This window comes from Cyanistes caeruleus, chromosome 6 (genome assembly GCF_971803275.1).
Source record: "Cyanistes caeruleus chromosome 6, bCyaCae1.hap1.1, whole genome shotgun sequence".
Lineage (NCBI taxonomy): Eukaryota > Metazoa > Chordata > Aves > Passeriformes > Paridae > Cyanistes > Cyanistes caeruleus.
In genome coordinates this window covers 7,851,969-7,876,772 of record NC_141706.1, presented here as the reverse complement: position 1 = coordinate 7,876,772, position 24,804 = coordinate 7,851,969, and the positions used below count along the sequence as shown (strand labels likewise).

Below are 24,804 nucleotides of genomic sequence, written 5' to 3'. Positions count from 1 at the left end.
GTCCTAAAGTTACTAAGCCAGTTAATCCGTAACATATGGAACACAGAAAAGCAGTTTTCTGGCCGGGAAAGCTTTCTCACAGCTGCCTTGTAGAAGGGATAATGTAAATGATGAGTTAGGTGGTGTTCCAGCCAAAAACAATGAGAATATTTTAAATGAGACAATTTGAGGATGCTGATGTTTTAAATCTGCTTCTCCAAAGTTTTTTTTTTAATGTCCAAGATTATACAGCCTAAAACCCACATCTAGATCACTAGCTGCTAAGAACACCTATGTTTTTATCAATTCACATATGCATTCAACAAATAGCAAAATCCCTACATCTGGGACAGGGCAAAGTTTGCAATAGATAGGCTCACTGTGTGTAAAATGTGCTATATCATATCAAAATGGGTTTCTTGTTCTAGGATAGAAACTGTCACTTAGACAGGCTCTAAGTAATATAAAGTTCAGAAGGAAGCCTGAGTCCATAAATCACAATTTGATTAAACATCAGCAAGTGTTCAGTGGCTCAGTTTCAGTACTCTCAGAGAATACTGATTTAACTGTCTTCAGAGCCCAGTACCTACACAGGTAAACATTTCACTTTCCTAATTAGCAACTGTTCTCACTTCCAGAGGGAGAGACGTGGACAAAGTTTATCAAATATAAAAGGTCTGAACTATCTTTTGAATTGTGTGTTGCTAATTTTCCAGATAAAACAGCAAGGAACTACACCAAGTCTATGAATTACTTACTTCCCTTACATGATGAGATCTAACCATAAAATAAACTATTTTCTTTTTCTAGGTTTACATCCAAGTAGCACATACTGAAAGACGTCTGTTGCTTACACATTTTTCAGGCTGATTATCTGCTGTTGGTTCCATATAGAAGTTTGTATAGTCATACACTTATATATGCACTTTTATTTAAAATAAATTCCATCCTAGATCTCTTGAAAATGAAGATATCAATTTTTTGTTTTTAATGCAGAAAGTTTTGGCTCATTACCCAGCACTGCTTCCCACCTGGGCAGTAGCTTGACCAGACAATGATTCTGTGGGCTTTAGTTCCATTCACTTGAGAAGCCACAAAGTTCAGCTGTTGTTGAGAAAGTCAATTATTCAAAGCTGTGTGGCTTAATGGCTACCAGGTACTTTGTTTAAGGTACAGTATTGCTATAGCCAGAAGTTTTGGGGAGAGGGGGAGGTCTAAGGATTAGGTAGCCCCATTTTGTAGTTGTTTGAATTGGACTAAGGGGGGCAAAAAAGGAAAAATGAACCATTATTAAATATCAGGTTCACCACTCTCTGCAAGTCATAGCCTTAGGAACACATCCAAGAAAAAAATCCAACACAAAATCAGAACAAACAAAGCCAGAACCCTCTCTTTGCTCATTGCAGAGCAAGGCCAACCATGGGGCTCTAGATTTGAATTTTTTAAGGCCTTTCCCCACACATGGAAACACAGAGAAGACAGATGTATATTTGTCATACACACCCAGTTTCAAAGCTCAGTCAAGCTGAGGGATGGTGCATTGGATACTTAACTACATTTAAATATCCTGAAATCATTCTCAGATATCTGTTTCAGTTACCACAAACACTTAGTTTGGAGTGTAAATTAGGGTGCTAATGAAGAAAGATTTTGGCTCTAAGCCTCCAGCCTGTGCAGATACTGAGACAGGGACAAATTAAATGTCCAGAGGAACAAAAGGCAAGTTGTCCTCCCCACTTCTGCAGCCAGGAAGGAGAGAGGATCGTCTCCAGGGCAAAGCTTGGGCAGCCTCTCTAACACGCACTAAGCAGCTTGCTGTCCCTTAGCCTCTGCTGGCAAAGGAGCAGCGGTGACAGGAGAAGTTTGAAGAGCCCCTGGGAGGTTGCCCACAGGGAGGGGAGAGCTGGTGGGACATGGCTGCAGTGCTGTGGAGCATTCTCAATACAATGCTGAGCACAAGGCTCCGAGCTGCCCTGAGAGCCGAGCGGCCTCGCCTTCCCTGAGAAGAGGGGCTGGCTCCACGGAGCTCCACTGCACAGCCAGGGGGTAATGCTCCATCATCTTCATCTGACTCCACGTCCAGCCCTCTTTTCAGCTTCAAAACCCCCAGCACAGAGTCAAATCCCCAGAAGCAGCCATACTTACACCACCTCCAGCTTCATGGAAATAAACCATGGCCTTCCTCTCGCGCGCCGGAGCTGCCGCTTTCTTTTCCTGTCTCAAGGTGCTCCCCAGTGGAGGTCAGTCAGTGACATAAACTGATTTCACTTTTGTCAAACACCATTGAAAAACCTGTGCTCGACAAGCTGCTGAATTCAGACACCAGTTATTGTGTGAAAGGCACAAAAATATAGTGCTCCCCTCCACTTCCACTCTCAAATACTTTTCTGTGCTTAGTGGTGTAAATATAACCCAGTGCAAGCTGGTGGAGAGGCACAGGTTGTGCTTGTCAGCACCAAAAAGCACTAGAAGGGGAGCAACAAATAAACATTTGTGACAAAGAAAAGCTGTCCTGCTCACAACCAAGTCAATGGCAAAACTCCCAGCAAGAAAGCAGCGTTGTACCCTGCACCAATCTTACTTTTCCCGTGTCTTCCTGTGCAGCTTTCCAAAGGAAAGAAATTCCCAGCGTGTTCCTGACACAGCGTATCCCTTATCTTCTGACTGGAAACACAAGAAAACTCATTGTGCCCAGATCCTGCACTGTGATTGCCTTTCAGTCCAGCTGATAAATAAAGAAAAGCCTTACGCGGCAGTCTTCATTCAAGACACTTAAATCTGCAGCTTCAAATCCGCTTTATGCACTTTCAGTCACATCAAAGTAAAAACACTTTCCCCTAGGAAAAAAAAAAACAACGAGGATGGTAGAAAAAGCCTCTGGGTTCTCCTGGCCCATTTAACAGATGGAACACTTACTTTCTGTTTGGTGTAAAGTGACAGCTGGCTTATTAGAACTGACACTGATCCTCCCAGGAGGATTTCAGGGAGCGAGTCACACAGGTGAAGGTCAACACACGGCAAAGGAATTAAATGAAGAGAGGAAGGAAGCAGCTTCCTCCTAAGGACAGAAATTAGCTAACAGAAAAGCTGTTACTCAAGCAGCCCTCTCTGGCTGGAAACACACTTCTTGCAATATGTTCTGTTCTAGAGAAATGCTTCCAGGACACTTTTTGAGAGTAAGTTTTTATGCCTGTCACCAGCTCGATGTGCAGATCCCAGCGCAGTTTCCACCTGCAGAAAGGACCCAGCGAGCACGGCTTGCACCCTGTCACTGTCTGACTGACACAGCATCAAAGGCAACACCTGAAATATCCTTATTTATTAGTCATACATCACTTCTGACATGATTAGCATGGAATGACATATTTTAGAGTGAATAAAGCAACAGACCCAGCCACATTGCCTGAGTGAATTTTAACTCCTGCACCAGGAATTCCCAGCTGGCTGCGAGAGCTGCATGAGTTCTCTGGCTCCCTCAGCAGACCTTCAGCAGGCCAGAGGAATAAAGACTTTAGCCAAGGCATGATCAACTTTTTCCAAGGTTTGTTCAGCACTCCTGCTTTTGCCTCTCTGGGTCTAGCCCTGGAAATGACCTCCCTGCAGCGCCGGAACCTTGGCAGGGTGAAACCTGGAGAGGGAAAATTTCATCCTCACAACAGGAGACAGACCTGGTGAGAGAAGGGTGTATCTGGTGCACAGCTAGGGAAAGAAATGGGGATTTAAACTCTGGCCAGAGCCAGGATTCCTGCCTCAGAAGAGGTGCACTGTCTTCTTGTGTGCAAACCCCTAATGAGAGACAGAGCCCGTGCCCAGATGATCTGATTTTTATTCCTTTTCACGTTTGCTCTGCCAAAATTACAGCAGCGAAACATTTTCACTAACCCTGCTCCGCTGCACTGAGTAGGCCAGCATATCTGTGTCCCAGCTCAGACACTCAGCCACATCAAGCATGTGGGTGCTGTTCCCCAGGGACCTGACCTGGACAGCCTGACAGCCTGGCATGGGCAATGCAGGATGGCTCTGAGCCACCTGGGACTGTGCTCCAGCTCAAAGCCAGGCCTGGCTTCTTTTGAGAATGCTTGAAGCAGGCCAACACTGAATTACTTTGTTGTGAGCCATTCCTTGGGAGCCCCCACAGCCAGTGGGTTTGTTACACCTTTCACAATTTAAGAGAGCAGGAGAACAGCAGAAAGTGAAAATTCCATCCTCAGTCAACACAGCCCCCTCTGGAAAACTCTTACTCTGAATATTTCAATTCACTTCCAGGACTGGTTTCAACACCTTCCTAACCAAGGACACAAAAAGCATCAGAACTCTCAGTGTCTCACCATCATTTTGGGTTTCCCTAACAATCCTAGAAGTCAGTGAGTTTGGGGTTGCAGGGAGAGGTCACAAAATTAATCTGACAGGTACCAGCATCTCTGGTTTTAATCTCATCCTTCTCCAGGCATGCTTGTATGATACAAATTCACTTATTTAATTATTATTTCATGTACATATGACTTACTTAAAATTATGAGAGCTATTCCTGGCCAGATACAAATTAATGTGGCTCTACTGACTACACTGGGACTCTGCCAGAGTGCAGAGTCCGAGGATGTGAGGCTATAAAAACAGCATAATTTCTCTAGAAGCAGCTTATCCCTGGTCTCTGTTAGATCTGAAAAAAAACCCAACAACTTCTCAGTAATTCTGAATTATTGCAATTTTGGTAAATTGGAATTCTGGTATCAGTAATTTTCATGTGAAGCTCCATGTGACAGAGCTCAGAACCACCAAAACAAGCTTTCTGTCCCTTGAGCTAACTGAGGATGAAGGTGCAAAAATAAGCATGTTTGAGAAGTAAATTTGATTCTACAGGCTTTTCCTGTATGACAGGAGAGCTGGGCAGGTTTAAATTCACAAAATGTTCTAAATTTCCTAGATGACTTAGAATGGAACAGAACAGGTGTATTATCCCAATACATCTCCACTTTTCCAGAAAAATACAAGTCAGAATTCCAACTTTCCAATTCTCAGTTCTCATGAGAGGAACTGGATTTCAAAGATACTCAGAAATATACAAAGGAAGGCAGGATCTGAGAAGTTTAGGGCTTAGCCCTAAATTTTTGCAGAGTCCCAGTGATCTACTCTAGTTTCAATCAATAGTTTCAATTCTGAGGCTCTGGATAATATCCTGAGATTGAGCACGTGTCCATGGAAGACCCCAGGGAACAGGTAATCAAATACATTCCTTGGCTCTAAACAATTTCCATGAAATACCACTTGCATATTAGATACATATTCAGATAATATAGAGCACACACTCAAATGAATATTTGGAGTAGAAATGAACTAACAGCTAGCTCTAATCTCTTTTAAAGGTGACAAGCCTGCTAAAATGTTTTCAAGCATGAGCCTACCCAAAAGCTGTGGATCTCTTGCCTTCTGCTGGGATCACAGCACGAGGTGCTTTCCCTCCCTGCGGAGCTCCACCTGCAGAAGTTCAGAACCTGAAGCCTGTGGAATTAATGTCCTTCACCAGACCATCTCCCCCCTGTTACCTCCCACCCCGTGGACCTCTGCAGGTGGAGGGTGGGAGTCCAGGAAGCACAGGAGCCATAGCAGGGAAAGAACTGAGCTGCTGGACTTGTAATTAAGCACAATCCATTTACAAGCCCAATTAGAAAAGTTATGGTTAATCCCCACTTGGGAGGGGGGCAGGCAGGCAGACGCAAAGAAATCTTGTTTAAGAGATAAGAACAACAGTATCTAATCCCAGCTGAAGTTCTTGCCTTTGTGCTTAGCTGAAATTACTCCACTGGGTCCAGCTCTCCCAAACTAATCCAGCTTTCATCTCATGACCTACATTAACCCAAAGAGACTTTTCCAGTAATCTCAAAGAGGGCACAGGTACATCCTCTGAATTTCCTTTTGGACAGCACTGCTGCTTCTGACACTCTCAGAGGCCCCTACAAAGGGCTAAGACACCCCCTAAACCCCAAAACATTTCCATATGGACCAGTGCCATGTGTTTTATGGCCCATTAAGACCAGGTAGCTACCTGGGGAGATGACTGAAGAATGAAGAATGGAGTTAATTGGGCCAGGTACACAGGAGGCAAAAGAAATTTGGCAGGCGGTCGCTCACACCACTCTAGCTGATTATCCTGGTAGTAAACCCTGCACTCTGAGACCACATTTGTTTCCCAGGCTCAGGAAAATATGTGCTTCCTCCTGTGTTCATTTAGTTGGTATGAGGACTGGTACGCAACTCCTGCAGGAAAAAATAAAAAGAGCTTTCCATGGCCGTGCCATCCCGTGTGTGCCTTTCCAGCAAACTGCTTCCAGCCCATTTTGTTTCCTCTTTGATCACAAGAACTTTCTGCCAGAAATGACACATTAAGTATTTGGCGTTCAAGAAAATAAATAAAAAAGGTCAGTGGGTAAAAAACGTGTCCACGCACAGAATGGCAGTCCTAAAGAAGCCAGGAGCAATGTCAGTGCCCTTTGGAAAAAAATCACACAGGCCAAAGGATGACTGCCAAAAAAGACTAATTCCTTTTATTAGACAGTGCATGTCTTAACCCCATTTTCCTTAATGCTTTAATACACATTTTACCTCATATGACACTGATGGAAAGTTAAAGCCACCTCAAAGAGTACAAGGGTGTATATAGGAAGCAAAGAAACACTTGGGTTTCCTCTTTACAAAAGGGGAGGAAACAAACCTTTGTTCATTACAGATAGTAAAATGCTAAAAATGCATAATCAATTTTTCAGCCTTCCAATTATTCTCACTACAAACAGCCATGTAGTTCTAGCAAACCCATAAAATATTTCATTTTTGTCTCTTTCTATACATGCAGCACAATTTCAACACCCAACAACATACACTGTGTATGTTGCTCTTGGTGAGATTTTCAGGAGACAAAAATCAAACTGTCTGAGGACTAGATTCCTGCAACATAAAACTGCAAGGATTTTTGAAGTACATGTTACATTCTTGTGTCAATCAGCTCCAGTGAGATTCATCATATATATTCATCCATAGGCATAGGTTTCTGGAACATCAAGCCCCAGCTAGGTGGGGGTTTTTACAAAATATTATGAAAACTAAATTAGATTTGATGTTATTCTAGTATCTATCAGCCTTGACTTTAAACCACATGCTTCATTTACTTAAAGAGAGGAAGGAGAGAAGAAGCAGGGAACAAAAAGGTTTCCATGAAAACGGCCCTGTTTTAGAAGGAACCTGGTTACATCTGTCCTTGCACAGCCAACACACTTCCCTGCCCTACCTGGACATGAACCACTTTAAACAAAAAACATAGATATACTATTACAGTTTTTTTTCAGTCTGTCTGTAGAAAACTGCCACATGTGCAACTGAGAAACAGTACCTAACCCAGTAATAGCTTTCCCTTTCCAAGAGGAAATATTTGCCTCAGCGTACGCCAGGTTTAGAAATTCAAAGTTCCTAAAGGCTGAGCTATGTTTGCTTTCCACAGACGTCAGATAAGACCGTTCACATGAAATGCAGGTATGGTTCAAAACAAAGTAGCAACACAAAAATATATGCTGAGATACAGAAACACAAGCCCTGAACAGCAGAAGAAATCATTCAAAAAGCTGTGTTATCACACACACACATTCACCTTGTTTCTCACATTCAAAGCGTACCAAAGTTCCAGCCCAAAATGCACTGACAGAAAAAGTCGCTCAACTGCTTAAACTTCACATTTAACATATTCACTGCCCTTTGCAAAGTGCCTCAATGGGTTTAATCTCACAAACACCCCAGAAAACTGTGGCCAAATATTATCACCCAACTTATCACTACCATTTGTCCTCATTTTCTTGCGTATATACCAACAAATATCCTTTTTTTTTGCTTTTCCAGCTGAAGCAGCCAGTTACCTGCTGTGCTTTGTAAGCTCCCATCCACATTCCCCAGGATAACGTGCCGTGCAGCACAGTGAGGAGAGCTCACTCAGACGCAAAATAATTCCCAACTTGCTCAAGTAAAGTCTCTCCACTGCATTCACAGGCTGAGCTATGTGTTAACTGTATTTATTCACCACTGAAAGACTACACTTTACAGTTATAACCCTGGCAAATACTGAGCATTTAAATAATTCTGCTTTTCCTTATCTGCACAAAGGGGTTTTATTCCTCTACCACAGCTGTACACAAAAGAATAGAGTGCCATTTCAAACCAAAACTCTCTGAAGTTACTACTTACCAGCTTGTGATTATATATTCAGCAACCCCGAAGAGCTGAAAAGATTTTGTTGCAGGAGACAAAAGTTACAAAAAAACAGGCAGAGTTAACAAAAATGAAGGGAAACTAGCATAAATCCTCTCTTCATTCATCTGCTTAAATGTTCCTGAAGATTAAAAAGGACCTTAAAGAAAGCACTCTCAGCAAAGACTACATCCTCTTGTCAGTCAAACCCTGCATAGTTTCAGCTAGGCATCCGTCCAAAAAGACATGGAATTATTCTATTTTTGTCTCCCAATGCAAGTGGAAACATTTTTACAGATTTGTGGTGAGGATTTCAATTTTTGTAGTGGTCAGCTAGTAGAGGAATGTAATTAAAGACCCTGATAAATGTAAGATAGTCCAGAAAGGAGGAACTGGATAAATCTGGAGATTAAATAACAATTCTGTTACAATTACAGTCTGATATAAAAACACATAAAAACTTTCAATGAAGTTAAAAATCCAGACGTGGTTAACTGGAAGAAAGTTGTAAAATCCTTCTCTTTTAAAAGAAAATTGTTATCAGTAGTGGGACACCAACACAGTTTCAACAAGTGTAGGCTGATATTTTTCAATTAAATAATTTTAATTAAAAAAATTGTCATTATATTATGCAGAGCACTAGAAGTTTTGTTTACCACCCATGTTATGTCTGGTATGTTACTCGTTTTACACAACACAGGTGTTTCCTTAGAAGTACTTCATATGTTGCTGTCTTACAAAATAAACCTTCTAAACTTCTGGCTTTGTGAAGTAGGAAAATACTTGGGAAATTATGTTTGGCTTCTATTGTATTTAATTTTTGCTCCTATTCTATCAGTAAAAAAATTTGGCCATTTCCCCTGTACCTTCAGTCTGGAAGCTGACTCTGAAACTCAATGTACATCATTACTGATCTGTGGAGTTCTTCAGATCTGAGACTTTCCTCAGAAGAGAAATTTTTAGTTCCATTCCCCAAAACTCTGTCATCATTGAAGAGGATGAACTTTTGTCCTTGCTGCCTTCTCCTCTCTGCTCCAACTTCCTCATCCATCGTGCCTTTCACAGTGGCTGCTATTCTGCTCTCATCCACCCTTCCCTGATGTGCTCCATCGCTGCTCTTTTCCATTTTGCACTGATTTTTAGTCCTCTTTGTAGCTCTGAGTCCCTGTCTCCAGGTCCTGCCCAGCCTCAGAGCATCTCCAGCCACTGCTGCCTGCTGGGCTACCTTACACACTGCTCCTAAAGCTGTAGAAATCTCCCTCCTGATTTAGCCCAAGAAGTGAGTTGGTCCTGGCTGTCATCACTCCTTAGGTCAAAGCCTTCATCCATGTGCGCTAGAAGACGTGAGAGAGCTGTAAGCTGGAGGATTGCAAGGAACAAACAATACATGTTTTGACAGAGAAGGAAAGGAGCACTTGTTGTCCCCCTGCTCCCTGGTTCTTAACTTACATGTTGCTTTTTTGCTTGGATTTTTTTACGTTCCCTTACAGTGTAAATGTCCTTGGGGTAGGAATTTTCTCACACTGTGTTTGAATCAGTCTCTGGAAAAGCAGGATCCACTCTTTTCACACTGCAAAGCAAACAAGAAATAAGCTCTTTCATTAACATCTTGCCACTTATTATCTTCTTACTCAAATCACTGCCCTTCTGAGATGCAGCTTTCAACTAACTGCAGAGATTTGTTTTAGTTTTAGGGACGAAAAAGGGAGTCTGAAAAACCCCTGTGTAGATGGGTGCACATTGCTACCCACACAGGACTAGAAATGAGCGGGCTACTGAAGCTTCAGAAGGACAAGGAAGTTGCTTCCCTTTGCAACATCTCAGGCACATTACAGAGCAGGTTTCTCTAACCAGGATCATGATGTGCTATCACTCCATTCTTGAATTCTCACATTGCTGAGAGTGGGACAAGAAAATGTGGAGGAGAGGAGCACAAGCTGGATCACAGAGGGGCACAAGAAGGGTGAAACGAGCCCTAAATGTCAAGGAGTAGTTCTGCTTGGATTACATCAGAGAAGGCAGGATAAGGACAAGGCAGGATTGTCCCTACTCAACTTGTCAGCCCTTTTCTTGTTGACATAGGAGTTGAACCTTGCTCCTTTCCTACAGGATATCTGGAAATCCTTCGCTGGCGATGTATAGAGAAACATCTACCTCAGGAAGTGCCACAGGGGTGCCCGGGAAACCACAGACTTTCTTCAGCCTCATTTTTACCTCAGACCTTATGAATAAACACAGCTTCATCCATTCCATGTCCTACAAGCCTGCCCATATCTGCTCTGGCACCTACATATGGACTGTTCCCAGTCCTCTTCGTCCAAGATTCCATCTGACTCCAACCTTTAGCTCACTCCCTTGCCATCCTCTCCCACAGTAAAACTGTGACTGTTTCTACAGCTTGTTCCTTCCTGGGCAGCCTTTCTCTCCAGCCCCCTGTGACTGTGCTGGGCAGGGCAAGCCAGTCCTTGCACCCACAGCAGCTCCACCTGCACCTCCTGGGGACAGAGCAGTGCCTCCCTGCATGGGCCAGCACAGAGGGTTTGGTTCTAATTCCACTTGCCCCAGTGTCATCAAGAGGATGAACGGTGCTTTTAGGATGAGCAAAATACTATAATTTGGGGAGTCTGCAATTTACCAAAAGACCTGTGAATGATGTGCTCAGAGCAGCTCCTAAGTAATAAAAGACTTGTGGTTACACAAGCAAGGCTCTCAAACCTTCTGCTCCTCACAGCAGAGAGAGGCTGCCAGCATTCCCAAGCCTTCTCTCTGCAGTGGCCAACCCAAACTGGCACTGATGTAGATCACTGTTAACCTCCACCACCAGCACCTGATGTTGAATACAATTCCCAATCGTTCCGATATCCAAAATATAGGAAAACCATCAAGGCTTTGCACTGTTAAGGTCTAATTAACATCACATTTCTTGCTGGCTGGCCATCAGCCACTATTACACCAGTGTGACATTGACTTTTAAAGTGGAGATGTTTTATTGCACTGATTGCTTAACTGTCTTGTTCTAAAATTGCCTGGTCTCCAAAATCCATCCATTTTAAAGAGTTCCTAAGAGGCAAAAAGCACTGGATTAAGATTACTGTTCCGTTATTGGTTAGAGTGTTAATTTCCTTCCTGTGATACCAGGCTGCTTATCATCTTTGACAAAACACTTAATTGCTGTTACAACCCCCACCGCTTTTTCATAGGTGCTGTCAAGATTATTTTAATTAAAATAATATCTATTCAGAGGTTAATGAAAATAGAGAGAGAAAAAAAAAAAAAATCCAGCAGGGATTTGTCATTTGCCACACTTCATTCCCCAGGATTCATGGAGACCAAGTGGGACAAGGAAAACACCCCTGTGTGGCTTCCACAAAGATATGGCTCCATCTCACTCAGTTTGTCATGCAGATCCAGCATGCTTTCCACAGAGAAACCATCAAAGTCCTTGTTACTCACCTCAGAAATACCAATGACCATGGGGCATGTGAAATCTCCTTTATTAAGACAGATGCTAGCTACTTTGATAGCACCACAGATATAACCTGGGGTCACGTACACTTTTTCAGAGGTAAGATAATTTGGTATCAAAAATGCATTTCTTTCTATACATTTTAAAACCAAATAAACAATACCATATGTGGGAATCCCATGCTTCCAGCAATAAATGCAGTGAACACATAATACATTTACTCAATACAACTTTTTTTATTAAAGCAGACTAATCTCCACTTTAACTAAACCTTGCATATAATCAGACAAATCAATATCTATTTCTCTTTTTTTTTTCAGTTAGCAACCCTCACTTAGTGCTAAATTCTATCTCTGCAAACTGCTAATCTAACAAATTACAGGTTTTCAGTCAAAGCAGCACATTTTGTTCACTGTGTATGGTTACAGTACACAGACTTTGGAGACTGTTTCAGAAAAGTTTCTAGAGGTAATGCTTATGAGTGTAGAGCACACTGACTCCCCTGTTTTAAATACAAATTACAAGCTGCTGGTGCATCTTTGTGTCTAGGTGACAGCAAGCACATCAGTCACTTCCTGCAGCAGAAGCAATGCCTTTGGGGGTGGTTGGCCAGAATTCCAGGCTCCCCTTCTAGCTCAGCCCCTTGTTGGCTCTGTGGTCTCACTTTCTGTCCCCTGATAAAGCCACTGCCGGTTGCTTTTTACCTGGGGAAATGGTCACCTCCCCAGCTGGCACCTGCTCCCACTGAGGGGAAACTGCAAAGTGCACATCTCTGTACAGACAGCAGAACCAGCAGTTGTTTTCCCACAGATTTCCATGCTGTTTATTAAACTTCCTGTTCTCAGTTCCTTGCCATGTGCCATATTACACCATTATTGCTCCCCTGCTTCCTTCTAATAGTCCCCTCAAGCTCATTTCCAGATGACAGGCAGTTCCTGAAAAGAGCAGGCGCAGCTAATTCCTCACTTTTCCCCTAGTAGGAAACCGATTTGGATGCAGCTTGTAGTCCCTTAGTACCTACTACAGGTTGGAATTTTTCAGACTTTCCTGGTTACACAGCTGCCAGGTGTGTCCCACTCCCTCCTGCAAGGTCCCCATCCCAGTCCTGATGTGAGGGTACTGAGGACAGCTGACAAAAACTTGTACTCCATTCAGGAAAGCAGAATGCTGCAGCAGCATAACACAGCACAGCTGGTGGAAACTTCTTACGGATTTACTATTGTGTTATGTACTGCTCATGCAAAAAACGTACAGTTGTTAAAAAAAACTATGTATGAGTACCAAAAAAACCTTGGGACACAAACTGGAAGGACTCTCTTATGAAGTCAACATTGCTGCTCTTCGTCAAGAGGAGACAGAAAACCGAGGGCCTACTGAAAATAAGGAAAAATCTGTCTGCACAGGCAGTGTCAGAGAGATTTTCTTGGCCAAATATCTGCCTCACACTGCATCTGAACACATCATATTCCCCCCATCCTGCCTGCAAGCATGTCTTGTTCCGTTGAAGGGAATTCCTTCTAACTTAAACTTGCCAAACATAAATCAGCCTTGAATAGGAATAATTAGAGTAAGTTAGAAGATTAAAACCATGGGAACAAACTGAAATATACAACAACTCCTCTGTAGCTGTGATTTTCTGTGGGGGAGGCAGAGGATTCTTGTTCTCACTCACACTCCATCGGGGCATTTTCTGGTAAAGGGGCAGCATTGTCACTCTCAGATTTCCTCATGCCTTTTTTGTGACTATGATGATGCCTCAAAGCCTGTTCTATTAGCCTTTCCCATTATTAAACTTCTTTAGCTCATAACAGTTCATATGCTTTCTGCTGTAAGGATAAAGGGGCTCTTCACTTCGCACACACTGCAGTGATTCTGATTACTGGGAGGAGATTTGAAATATAATATTGTGAGGAGAGGTGTAATTATGGCTGTATTTGAATGGATCTGTTCTAAGGGGCTTTGTAAAGGCAGACTGTCATGGCTGCTCTAGGCCCTTGGGGTCAAGCAGTTCATCAGGAAATAATCAGGACCTGAAAATGGTCTGCTGGTTTTTTGGATGCTTGGCAAATTCCACCACCTTCTCAGGAAACTGGTATTAATTATTCTCATTGTAAGTGCTCAAACTGTTCAGTGAGCACTGGCACTGATACCAGTGTTCCTTAACACTCCTAATGGTACCACCAACATTCTTTTCTTTTCCTGGCAACTGGATGTGGTTGCATCCTGCATTACTAGTTTTGTGTATTTTAATTCTTTTATCATCATTATTATTGCTGTTATTTCCTCTTCCATTTCTCTCCTACTGAATTGTCTTTATCTCAAACCATGAATTCCACTCATTTTTCCCAGTTGTCTCCCACTGGGTATGGGGAGAGGGCATGAATGGCTGTGTGGTGTTTATCTGCCTGCCAGGTTACACCACAACAATCCAATACAGATTAAATAGCATCCCAAATTCTTAAGATTAGGGCACATTTCTTCCTCCATACACCTTTTAGTCGAAACTGGCCTCCCAAAAGCTTGAAAGGGGGAGAAAGAGAATTACCTTCCCTTTTTGAATTTAAGGTTTGGATTTCAGCCCTTTCCAGTTCATCTTTTCTCATTTCACTTTTTTCAAATTCTCACTTTTGTGTGCTCTCGCTCTCAGCCTTTGCTTTGTGTTGCCCCCAGCAGTAACTGGGCAGTGCCTGCAGCAAGGCACACACCAAAGCCCCCTCACAATCCCTGCTGAAGTTTGTTCTTTATTTTCTGCCTAGAAAACATGAACTTCCTTTTGCCTCCTCTGCCTCTCTCATGGATTTATTCCAGCAATGCAATGATGTAAAATGTGTTGTACAAGGGAAAGTCAGAGGAAACCCAGCTTTTCATTTCCCACACAGCCTAACCTAGGCCAAGAGCTCTGTGAAGAAAGCCAGGTGTCCACACATTCTTCCCACCCATACAAGAACTGTGGCCCAAAACAAGAAGTTTAATCTGCATCTTGCCAAGATAGCCCAAAGTCAGCTTTTCTGGCAAATATTCCTTCACAATTTTGTCTTGTTTATGGCAGCAGCACTCAGGTAGGCCTCATCATCCTGGTGAGATGCTCTTGGTGCAGAGCTGGTTTAGAAATCTGGCCTGAGGAGTGATCAACCAGTTTTTCACGTAACCTTTTTTTAGAAATACTACACGTCAACATATGTTTCAAGGGAGGGAAAGATCCAAATTTGGGTTTAAAACATCAAGGTCCCTTGGGAGTGCAGGCTGCATCAGTCAAGCACAGGCTGAGAGGAGGGCCAGTGATCCCAAGGACCATTCCTGTGGGATTTCCACGAGTTCAAATTACAGTCTCAGGCACACAAAACAGAGCACCCAAATCAGGCCAAAGAAACACTGCAGAAATCACACAACCTCTGCCACAGCCAGCTCCGGAGCAGCAGCTGGGCAGTAACCACATCCAATCATGCAAGAATGCTGCAGCCACTGGAGTCCTTCCAGGAAAAAAATGGGTACTCTCCACGTTCTAATGCTGTCCTCCATCACAAGACAAAATCAAGGCTTTGCCTTCCAAAAAAAACAAGCTGAATGGCTGGGTGGCTCGTGTGCAGAAACATCTGGACTGGATAGGGAATAACATACAGAAAACAGCCAGTGAGAGTGTCAAAAGTTCAGAGAAGCAGGAACTGAACATCATCTGATTTCAGCCCTATAGGCAAAGATATCACAAAAAAATCAAGTCAAAAATTGCAAGCAGGTTGTGCAGGAGAAATCGTGAGTACTTTACTTTTTAGTGTGAATGGTTTCCCATACTCTCCCTTCTCCCCATAAATTATGATCTCTTACAAGACAAGCAGAGAGAATGAAGTGCCAAACCCAGCAGGTAGCTGCAGCCACCAGGCAGGAAAAGGGAGGCCTCTGACAGTGGCAGCACATAAATATGCACAATTTCAGGGAAACAACACTAAAAGTTTTCCATGCCTCTGTCTAGCAACATGGTCTCACCAAATGGAGTTGTCAAAGGTGGGATGAACATCTGCTATAGGAAGGGCAAAGACTGCTTTGTACTGCACAGAGTTGATAATATTGTATTGAACTTAAACCTGCACTCTTAGCACAGGCCATGTCTCAGTCTCCCACAATTTACTGTCAGGAAAAAAGACGTGTTTAAGCAGAATTCCATTCTCCAACAACCGTGTGCTTTGATATCCAGTAGCAAAACAAATAACTTTTGGATCCTTATCAGATTAATTTGCTACATTTCACTCTAAGATTACAAGACATCCTAATAAGCTTTACTTTGTCTTTAATGAGCAAGAAAAACACTGTAATAAACAGTAAATTATATTTTTTAAAATACATTACAGTTGGAAAAAACCCAAATTATTCTGTGACACTTGATGAGGAAGCAAACTCTGCACCTTGTTCTTGATAAATTTTATCAAGATATCTTAGCAGTAAACACCATCAGAAGCAAGCCAGACATCTAAAAGGGGACATCAGCTGAGTTAAATTATTCTGTGTGTCACTATATACTAGGATTTTATGTTAATATAATGTTAAAAATACATTATGTTAGATGCAGAATCACTTAGAGAAAGCTTAAGTGAACCAGCTTTTCCTTGGATCATTATTGTCCAGTTCAAAATGCTGCCCTGCTAATATGCTCATACTCTTATTTTTTCCTTTTTTCCTCGTTTTTCTTTTTTGTTTTTTTGATTTTTTGAGGGTTCTGCCTCACTGAGCAGGCAGTAGAGATGGCACCCAATGAACAGCATTTTATAACTCGTGTTTCTCAAACCCTGTGGTATTACCCACAGTTTTGCCCTTGGATTTTCCCATAGCACCTGTCATCACCCCCACATTTGAGCCCAGCGCAAATCTGAAGTGACAGCATGATTCTCCTTGCCAGTGCTGCCCTGCCACGAGTGGATACCAGCAACCAGACTGTCATGACCTAATCTTGCACATTTTATTGCTTCCACCAAAGTTTATAGTGGGGTTTTGGAAAACTAATTTGCTTTTGCAAATTCGTTCTACAGAGGGGTTTCTTCCTTCCCCTCACCCCCAATGTAATCTTTCCTCCAGAGCTGTGGAGCAAAACACTGCTTCACTCACCATCACCATTGGCAGGCTTCAGCAGACATTCCCTCTCAGCACCATCCAAAACTAAACCTCCAGATATTTTTTTATTGGGAAGACCAGTTCAGTTTTATAGACACAGCTGGCCTCACCAACATCGTTTTCTCCACTCCAGCTTCTCTGCTCAAGCTGGACACCCTCCTTTAAATTTCCTACTCACATTAACACATCCCTTCGTTCTCAAAGCCTGACAGCAGTGGCAATAATGTACCTCCAGATACCTACTTTGGGATGAGGTTGTGTTTTTCCTCAGCTTCCAAAGGCCAGCTGGGAAAATGCTTCATGGGCTAAAACTGTGTTGCTGCTACAAACTGTTTTTTTGGAACCTGGCTGATGTATTGTGTATTCTTGTAGCTATGTGAGACATTTACTAAGAGATATCATCATGTTTCAGCCAACAAGCCTGAAGATGTGCTTCTCTTTGAAGATGTGATCCCTTGGAAAATGTGTAGAAGTCCATTGCTTTGTAGCAAAGTGCTTGAACGTGCTTTTAATGTTTTGTCCATGACACTAGAGCCTGCACTTAAGTGGGGTTTATGGAATTAGATTGACTATTCCAAGATGAGTCATAAATTCCAGGATGAGTTTGATTGGCAGCTACCAAAAATGGTTTTTCCAGTCTGTTTATGCAAAGACATGGATTTTTGCAGATGCTTACCTGAGAAAACAGGCCAGGTGCACAGCACAGGCACGGGGCTGTGCCTGGCACTGCTCTCATCTTCAGGGCTGTTTACTATGAAAACTCTGTCTGCATCATTCAGGACCCAATGAATAATTCAGCAGAGTCTCAGTACTCCACCAGTGCTGTTTTGTTTACTGGAATATCATCCCGTGGTTCAGCACCCATCTGACTTTAGGCATAAAGCCTGTGGAAAATGTAGAATTCCCAAAGGCTGGAGGGAATCCTTTCTGGGACACTGGAGTCCTACAAATTCACAGTACCTCTGATTTTCTGCTTAAGAGAGAAAGTCAACTACCCTGAGAAACTCAGCACAAATTAATCCATACATACATCTTGTATCCTTTGCAGACTGGCAAAGTTTTCTCATTGGCTTACTGGGAACTGAAAACAAAACACACTGGAATTCGGGGAGGTCTTCCAAAGAGCAGGTCAGGATATTCTGTTCCACTTCCACACTTCGGGTAAGGCCTGTGAACTTCATTTCAAAATGCAGACAAGGATTTATCTGTACCACAAAGTTTCCCAACATCCTTCTCTCACAGGTATTGCACTGGTAAGACACCAAGTAACATGAAATACACCAGGACTATCACAGAAATACTCTGTAAGGGTGAGGAAAAGTTATCAAATGCTTCCACCAGACCAGCTAGACAAGTGAAAATCTGAAATCTGTGATTATTAGGCCTGATAGCAACACTCCTCTGCCCGTGAAATTACCTTTGACCTTTTCTTTTAAAAAAGTTGTCAGTAGTTCTCTATAAATGGTTAATGATAGGAGCTCCTGCAGAAAACTATATTATTACTGAACTAATCTGAATTAAAAATGGGAAGTATATATTGGCAACTTCATTTATATCAATATGAATAACTGATTTTCCTTTAGACCATCTGCAAAACTGATAAAATTCCAGAAAGGCAATTCTGATTTTCAGTCGCTTCTCTTCAGAAAGAGAAAAAAAACCTGGTTGAACTTGAGTAGCAAATGCCTTTTTATGTGAAAAGAAGCAAAAGTTACTCTGACACACTCACACTTCCTGGTAACTGTGTTATACCAGAGGCTTTCTGTGGCTCCTGTGCCCTCTAGCTTCTAGAAGATGTATTTACCAATCACTTCCTCAACTTAAGCAGGTTTATAGAGTTTTCATTTCTATGTAGTCACTAAAAACTTGCTAAAACAGAAAGTGACACCTTTCCCTCTCTTCCTCACAGATACAACTTTAACCTGAGTCTGAAATGAAGGCATGGAAATACTAGTCTGGATTTTTGTTTGCCTTACAGGCACTCTATACTTCTGTGGTGATACAAACGGGCTTTATAGGTACACATGATATCAATATCAATTTAGAGTCCTCTGTGAATGCTGTAAAGGAGATTCAGCTCACCAGAGAAATGCCAACCGAATTGGAAATAGCAACCTTGAGAAAAAAGTGAGTTGTGAGACATAAGGGATGCTAAATCAGGTCATTATATGGTGCACAGCAAAAAGCACCTGATTTGTGCATTTGATGCACAAATGGCAGGCTGAAGGCTGTGCTTTGTGACACCCAGCAGGTTTCAGGTTGAACTTCTGATACGAGAGCAACACCTGGCTGGGGAGGGGAATCAGCCACAAGGACAGATGATCCTGGTGTCCATAGCCAGAGAACACACAGCAACCTAATGGAGAAAGCAGTTCTCTTGGAATTCAGCAGGCTGATGGAGCATGATCAGCTCAAAGCTGGCTGGCTGGCAGAGACAACCCAAGCTAATTTAACTTGATATATCATCAAAAGCACCTGAACTAGAAGTGTTTTTCACCTGCCAAATTACAGGTCTTTGTAAGAGTAGAGGCTTGACCTCCAGTCCTACGTGCCACATCATTGCACTGGCACCAGGGGCAGCCTGTGAAGTACAGCTTCTGCAAATCTAACATGCCATAACAAACGAGCAGTGGAACTTTGGTTGAGGAGAAAGTCACCGGAATAACAGAACAGGGACACAAATCCTATCAAAACTTCAGTCACAAAGGCACTTTGTTAAGTTAAATGCTTAATGTATGTGGCTTTAAAACACAGGATTACAAAGCTGGGGCTTTGACACATGAGGAGTGAGGTAACACATAGCTCTGCCACTGTCTGTTAGGAAAAGGTGCAATAAAGACATTCTGTTTCTTCTGAGAACCTAAGCCATGAAGAAGAAGCAAAAGGCACCTTCACATGATGCAAACAAACCTTTTGTCCACTGAAGTGTGCAGCCTTACCAAGACTTACTTAGCTTAAACTAGAGCTGGCAAAGCACAAAGTTTATGAAAAATAAAATCTTTGACTTCACTTTCAATGTACATGAAGTGCTTCAAATGGCTTGGTCTCTGATCTGTTTATTTGTAAGCCTTTTAAACAAAAACTATGGCAGTTTTAATTTAAACTCTGTGTTTCCAGTATTTAAAGGCCAGAACTATTTCCTTTTTCTATGTAATTCTCTGCTTCTATTACATTAAGAACACAAATCAATATTAATTTTCATAACTAATTTAACTCTTAGATAGTGTCTTTAACTACACAATGATAAAGAAGGACTGCATTAACTAAGAGTGAAACCTTCCTTGGAAAATGTACACACTCAAGAATGATCCTGGCAACATTGTCTTCTTCAGCCTAGCAGGATTGACATGCTAAAAAGTTCCCCATAGCTACTAAAACTACTCCATAGATAAAATTTGCCTGTCCACATGGAAGTCACTGAAGGATCGTCATCCTTTCCCTGATGCACTTTCTTGGAATTAATTTCCAGGCCATTCCTACCCACTAAAACTAACAAATTAGATATGGTTCCATATAAAATCATGGCCATTCCATGAGCTAAAAATGGAATTATAAACTATTTGTTCAACTATTTTAGAAATATATGCTAGCTAGAATAATTGGCTCCCTCCACAACAAAAGACAGTGAAGACCTGTAATAGTCTTTCAAGAATGTCAGCAGAATAATGTGCAAATTAATGTGCCTGACACAATGTATTTGAACATTCAAACTGTTTGCAAAGCTACAAAAAAACTATAAAGGCTCCAAATAGCCATGGGATTATGTTCCTTTAGTATGGTGGGTTGACCCTGGCTAGACTCAAGGTTCCCACCAAATTCACTCTGTCCCTCTCCACACTTAGCTGGACATGGGAATGCAATAAAAGGTTCATGGGATGAAAAAAGAACAGGGAGAGTTCACTCAGCATTCACTCTCATGGGAAAAGCAGACTAAGCTTTTGGAAATCAGCTTAATTTATTACAATCAAATCACAGTTAAATAATAATAAGTAAATAATAATAAGTAAAACCAAGTCTTACAAACGCCTCCCCCTCACCTCTGTTCTTCCCAGGCATAACTTTACTCCCAATTTCTCTACTCTTTCCCCCCAGCAGTGCAGGTGATGGGGAATGAGGGCTGTGGTCAGTTCTGCAGCTCCTTTTTCCTCCTGGGGAGGACTCCTCACACTCCTCCCCTGCTCCAGAGTGGGGCCCCTCCCACAGGAGAAAGTCCTCCATGAACTTTTCCAGTGTGAGTCTTTCCCATGGCTGCACTTTATGCACTGCTCCAGTATTGATCCCTTTCCACAGAGTGCAGTCCTTCAGGAGCAGGCTGGGTCCCTCTTGGGGCCACAAGTCCTGCCAACAAACCTGCTCCAGCCTGAGCTCCTCTTTCCATGTCTCCAGAGGTCCTGCCAAGATCCTGCTGTCCCCATCAGCGTCCTCCCCCAGCAGCTAGTGACTGAAAACACCAACCTGGCTGTCCTGTCCACCTCCTGAGCTCCAGTGGGACATGGGACCTCTCAGGGGACTCCTGGGGTGTCCCCCTGGACTCCTTGGCAGGCAGCTCCCAGACCACGCCACCTCAGCACCCGCGGGTCACAGCCACACAAACTGTTCCGTGTTTAAAGCCCTCGAGCTTCACATTCAGACTGGAAGGCAATTATTTGCTTTCGTGGAGGTGACACTAATAATTTAGCTGGGATCCCAGCTCAGCCACAGCCAAAAGAGTAATTGGTGAAAATAAGAGCTGTGGTGAAGCCAAGAATAGAAAGAAAAGATAAATGTTGCAATGATTCTGATTACTCTGTTGAATCAGAAATCTCACAGAGATTGGAAAGTTCACAGAGAAAGTATGACAGTGTTAGGTGTAATTTGGAAACATTTCCTTTCTGGGGGGAGTGGTGGGTGGAAATAAGAGGGGTACTATACTCCTTGGACATGTTCTGCAGAAAAGAAGAATTTTAGAAGGGATAAGGAGCATCCAAAGAGGAGAATAGGGAAAGGATGTGGTGCCTTTTAGAGCAGTAAAGAGACAGCAAAGGTGTGCACAGTGCAGAGCCCTTTGAGCTGCCAGAGGCAGTGATTGTGACCAGTTTGGAACCAAGCTGCCAGTGCTCAACCTGGGTGAAGCCAGGCTTGAAGCACCCAGTTTATCTCTGATAAGTATTCACCTGTTCTGAGACAGTTCAGTCTAGAAAAATGCACAGATCCGAACTCTCCAGCATGTTTTAAACTCTTCACCTCTTAGAGATGTTCAATCTGCTAATTAGACATGACAATGCTGGATTAGATAACCAATACCAAAATTTACTACTGCCTGATATAAGTTGCTTTTGGCAGTGTTCAGTGTCAGAAGCAATAACATTAGCTCTGCTCCTTTCTCACACTGCAGATAATGGAAGCTTTCAGGAAGATGAATTAAATTTCACTAACAGAAGGAGAAAAAAAAAATTGCCACAGTGGAAGTCCACTTGGGTTATTTCAAAATGATGCTCTATCAGTGTGTGCAGCAATGTCCTGGTGAATGATCCTGAAACAAGAACTGGGTCAGGTCTAGGAGCAGATCACCACCTGTCCTCTTTCTTTCTCAGAAATTTCTTCCATTTTTGCCCCTACTTGCAAAAGGCAAAGACTTCATTTGCACTCAGATTAAAAAAAAAGCCAAACCTTGTGATTAAAGAAAACACACACAGACAGACATCTAAAAATATTAGAACCAAACTATTCTCAGGTTGGTATTGCCTCATAAACAAGAACATAGACAGACACTCGGTATGAGTGTCTGAATACTGAATTCTAAGTAACTTGGCTTTGGTGCCACTCACATACACTGCACCAATGTTATACTTCCCACCAGTTTCAAGTATTCTTAGAACTGCAATATATTAAAATGGAAAGAAAAGTACATTAGAAACCACACTTTTCTCTTTTAAATGTTAATTCCAAAATAGATTTTCTCCTGGAGCAGAAATCTGGGGTTTACTTCAGAGGTGACAAGTTCGGGTAATATTACCCAGAACAGTACCTTTTAAAAATGGAAGCAATTTCTTCCACTTGTTCACAGTCATTCAAAGCAATTGACCACCTTCTAGCAGCTTTGCAATTCCTTCTACCATGTTTACTGCCTTAAAACTACAATTTTTTTATTTAAAATACTACTGCTTACATCTCTGCTCTTCTCTAGTTTCAATAACAATCTGCTTCTTCTGAAGCTCTGAGAATCTCAGTTTAGTGATGAAGGGCTTCTATCCTTCACACCATGGAAAAGGTCTTTTTTTATTTCTCCTTGCTTCCACAGTGCTCAACCCTCTGTCCTTTACAGGCATATGTACTGCTAAGTGTATTACATTGATGTGCAGACAGACATCCTAAGGAGAAATGAGACAGAAGATAAAACAGGAACAGATCTTGAGGTGGGAAAGTAGCTGGTGCTTCCTAAGGGGAAAAATAAAACAACAATCAATACAAACACCATGTATCAAAAGTTTCACCCAAATTTCCTACACTCAGGAAAATGTAAAAGCCATCACCATGTCTTACTAGAATGTTTTATGTGTTAGGTTTATGCTGTGGTGTGCAGTGTTGGTCTGAGGAAATCCCTTTGACAGAAAGATGCATAACTTTGTTAAACTGAAAAGGACTAATAATTTTTAGATTAGATGGACACTACAGCTGGCATTTGATTAGGCAGAGCCTCAGGTGTCTGTCAGCAGAGAATGACTGTAAATGGGAAAAAATTAACTGACCATTTAGATTTTAAAGCCAGAAGGGGCTTATGGGCACTGCTTGTCTTCTTAGTGAATATGAATCACTAAATCACATATATTCACACATACAAGTAATTGTACTTAGCATTCTGTCTTGGAGAAGATTAAGCTGCTGAGTGCTGTAGTAGGAAACAAAAGAAACAAGCTGCCACCTGTGCCCAAAGGATCTGCAGTGACAGGGAAAGGTGTTGCTGAGGTAGCCAGGCAATCCCAGCACATGAGCCCCACTTTGTGTAAAGAAAAATGGGGGAAAATACCTGAAACATTTGGAGCTTTCAGGCTCCAAAACAGGCAGTTTGGCCTAACCCAAGCAGATCCTTGCACAAAGACAGCTCAGTGGTGCTCCCCAAGGAGTGAACCCACAGCCAGGAGTGAGAATGGACTGGAAGTGTCATCACTGGGTGGCCTCAGTGTCCACACCGGGCTGGCCAAGCTCCTCTTCTGCACTACACCTGCAGCAGAGACACACAGAGACAGCGTGAGAACCTTCACCTCTGCTTTGCACAGATAATGAGATATCCCAGAGATAATGAGAAATGAGATAACCCAGAACCCTCCAGATGCAAGCCTGTGCCGTGTGCTGTAGGATGGAGCTGGGACCACACGAGCCTCTGTGGCCTCTTCCCTCACCCATTCTGGGATGCATCTGAACTGATGAAGCAGATTTTAGGGTCAGGCTGTAAAGCATGAAACAAATCTAAACAAATATCTGACTCAGCTACTAAACTGAAACAGCAGCAGCTTTGAGAAGGAAGTTGGCAGCACCACTTAGAAGTCCGTGGAATGGTTCCAGCTACCCTCTTCTCCACTCACTCTAATTATGTATCCCTGATCCCTAAATAGACTCTGTCTCAGGACTGCTTCAAAGAAATGTACATTTCTGTAGCTTCTTTCTCTTCCTAATTCACTTTTTGACCTTACACAAAAATCTACTACATCTGTCAGGCCATTTCCTCTGAACTAGTGCCTGTATAAAAATATTTAAACTACACATGATCAAATTTGTCTCCATGTTTTTACTAGATGTACCTGTGGCTTTATTTTTCTAGCAGAGGTCTCACTAAATGGTGTCTTTTGGTTCATTTGGGGTTTTTTTGATATATATATATATATATATATAAAAAGCAGCTATTCTTTCTGTTCTGAACTTTTGACTCAAACCATAGTATTTATAGTTAATAAGGCTGGAGCAGATCAATGGACTAGCTGATCTGCAATGATGTTGGCTTAGAGCCACATGTCACATAAGCATGTCCAAATGAAAAATCAGTTTCTCAATCCAAG

At 42.3% G+C, this 24,804-nt stretch overlaps 1 protein-coding gene and 1 long non-coding RNA gene across 7 annotated transcripts in view; one reads left to right on the top strand and one right to left on the bottom strand.

Annotated features, from left to right (window-relative positions):
• Nucleotides 1–8,553, bottom strand: part of INSC (INSC spindle orientation adaptor protein) — a 130,922-nt gene extending 122,369 nt beyond the window's left edge. Inside the window, exons 1-2 of one of the 6 annotated variants that reach the window (XM_023928634.2) lie at nt 8,203–8,553; nt 2,125–2,816 (exon numbers count right to left, since the gene is read on the bottom strand). The gene's annotated coding sequence lies outside the window, so the exon portion shown is untranslated. Of the gene's footprint in view, nt 1–2,124; nt 2,817–7,877; nt 8,072–8,202 lie in introns of those variants that run through there. The other 5 variants (XM_086895426.1, XM_086895425.1, XM_086895427.1 and 2 more) reach the window with 5 other exon arrangements.
• Nucleotides 8,554–14,328: 5,775 nt separating this feature from the next.
• Nucleotides 14,329–19,979, top strand: LOC147652403 (uncharacterized). The gene is made up of 2 exons (XR_015288637.1): nt 14,329–17,932; nt 18,681–19,979. It is a non-coding gene; the product is annotated as an uncharacterized LOC147652403 (long non-coding RNA).
• The last annotated feature ends 4,825 nt before the right edge of the window (nt 19,980–24,804 follow it).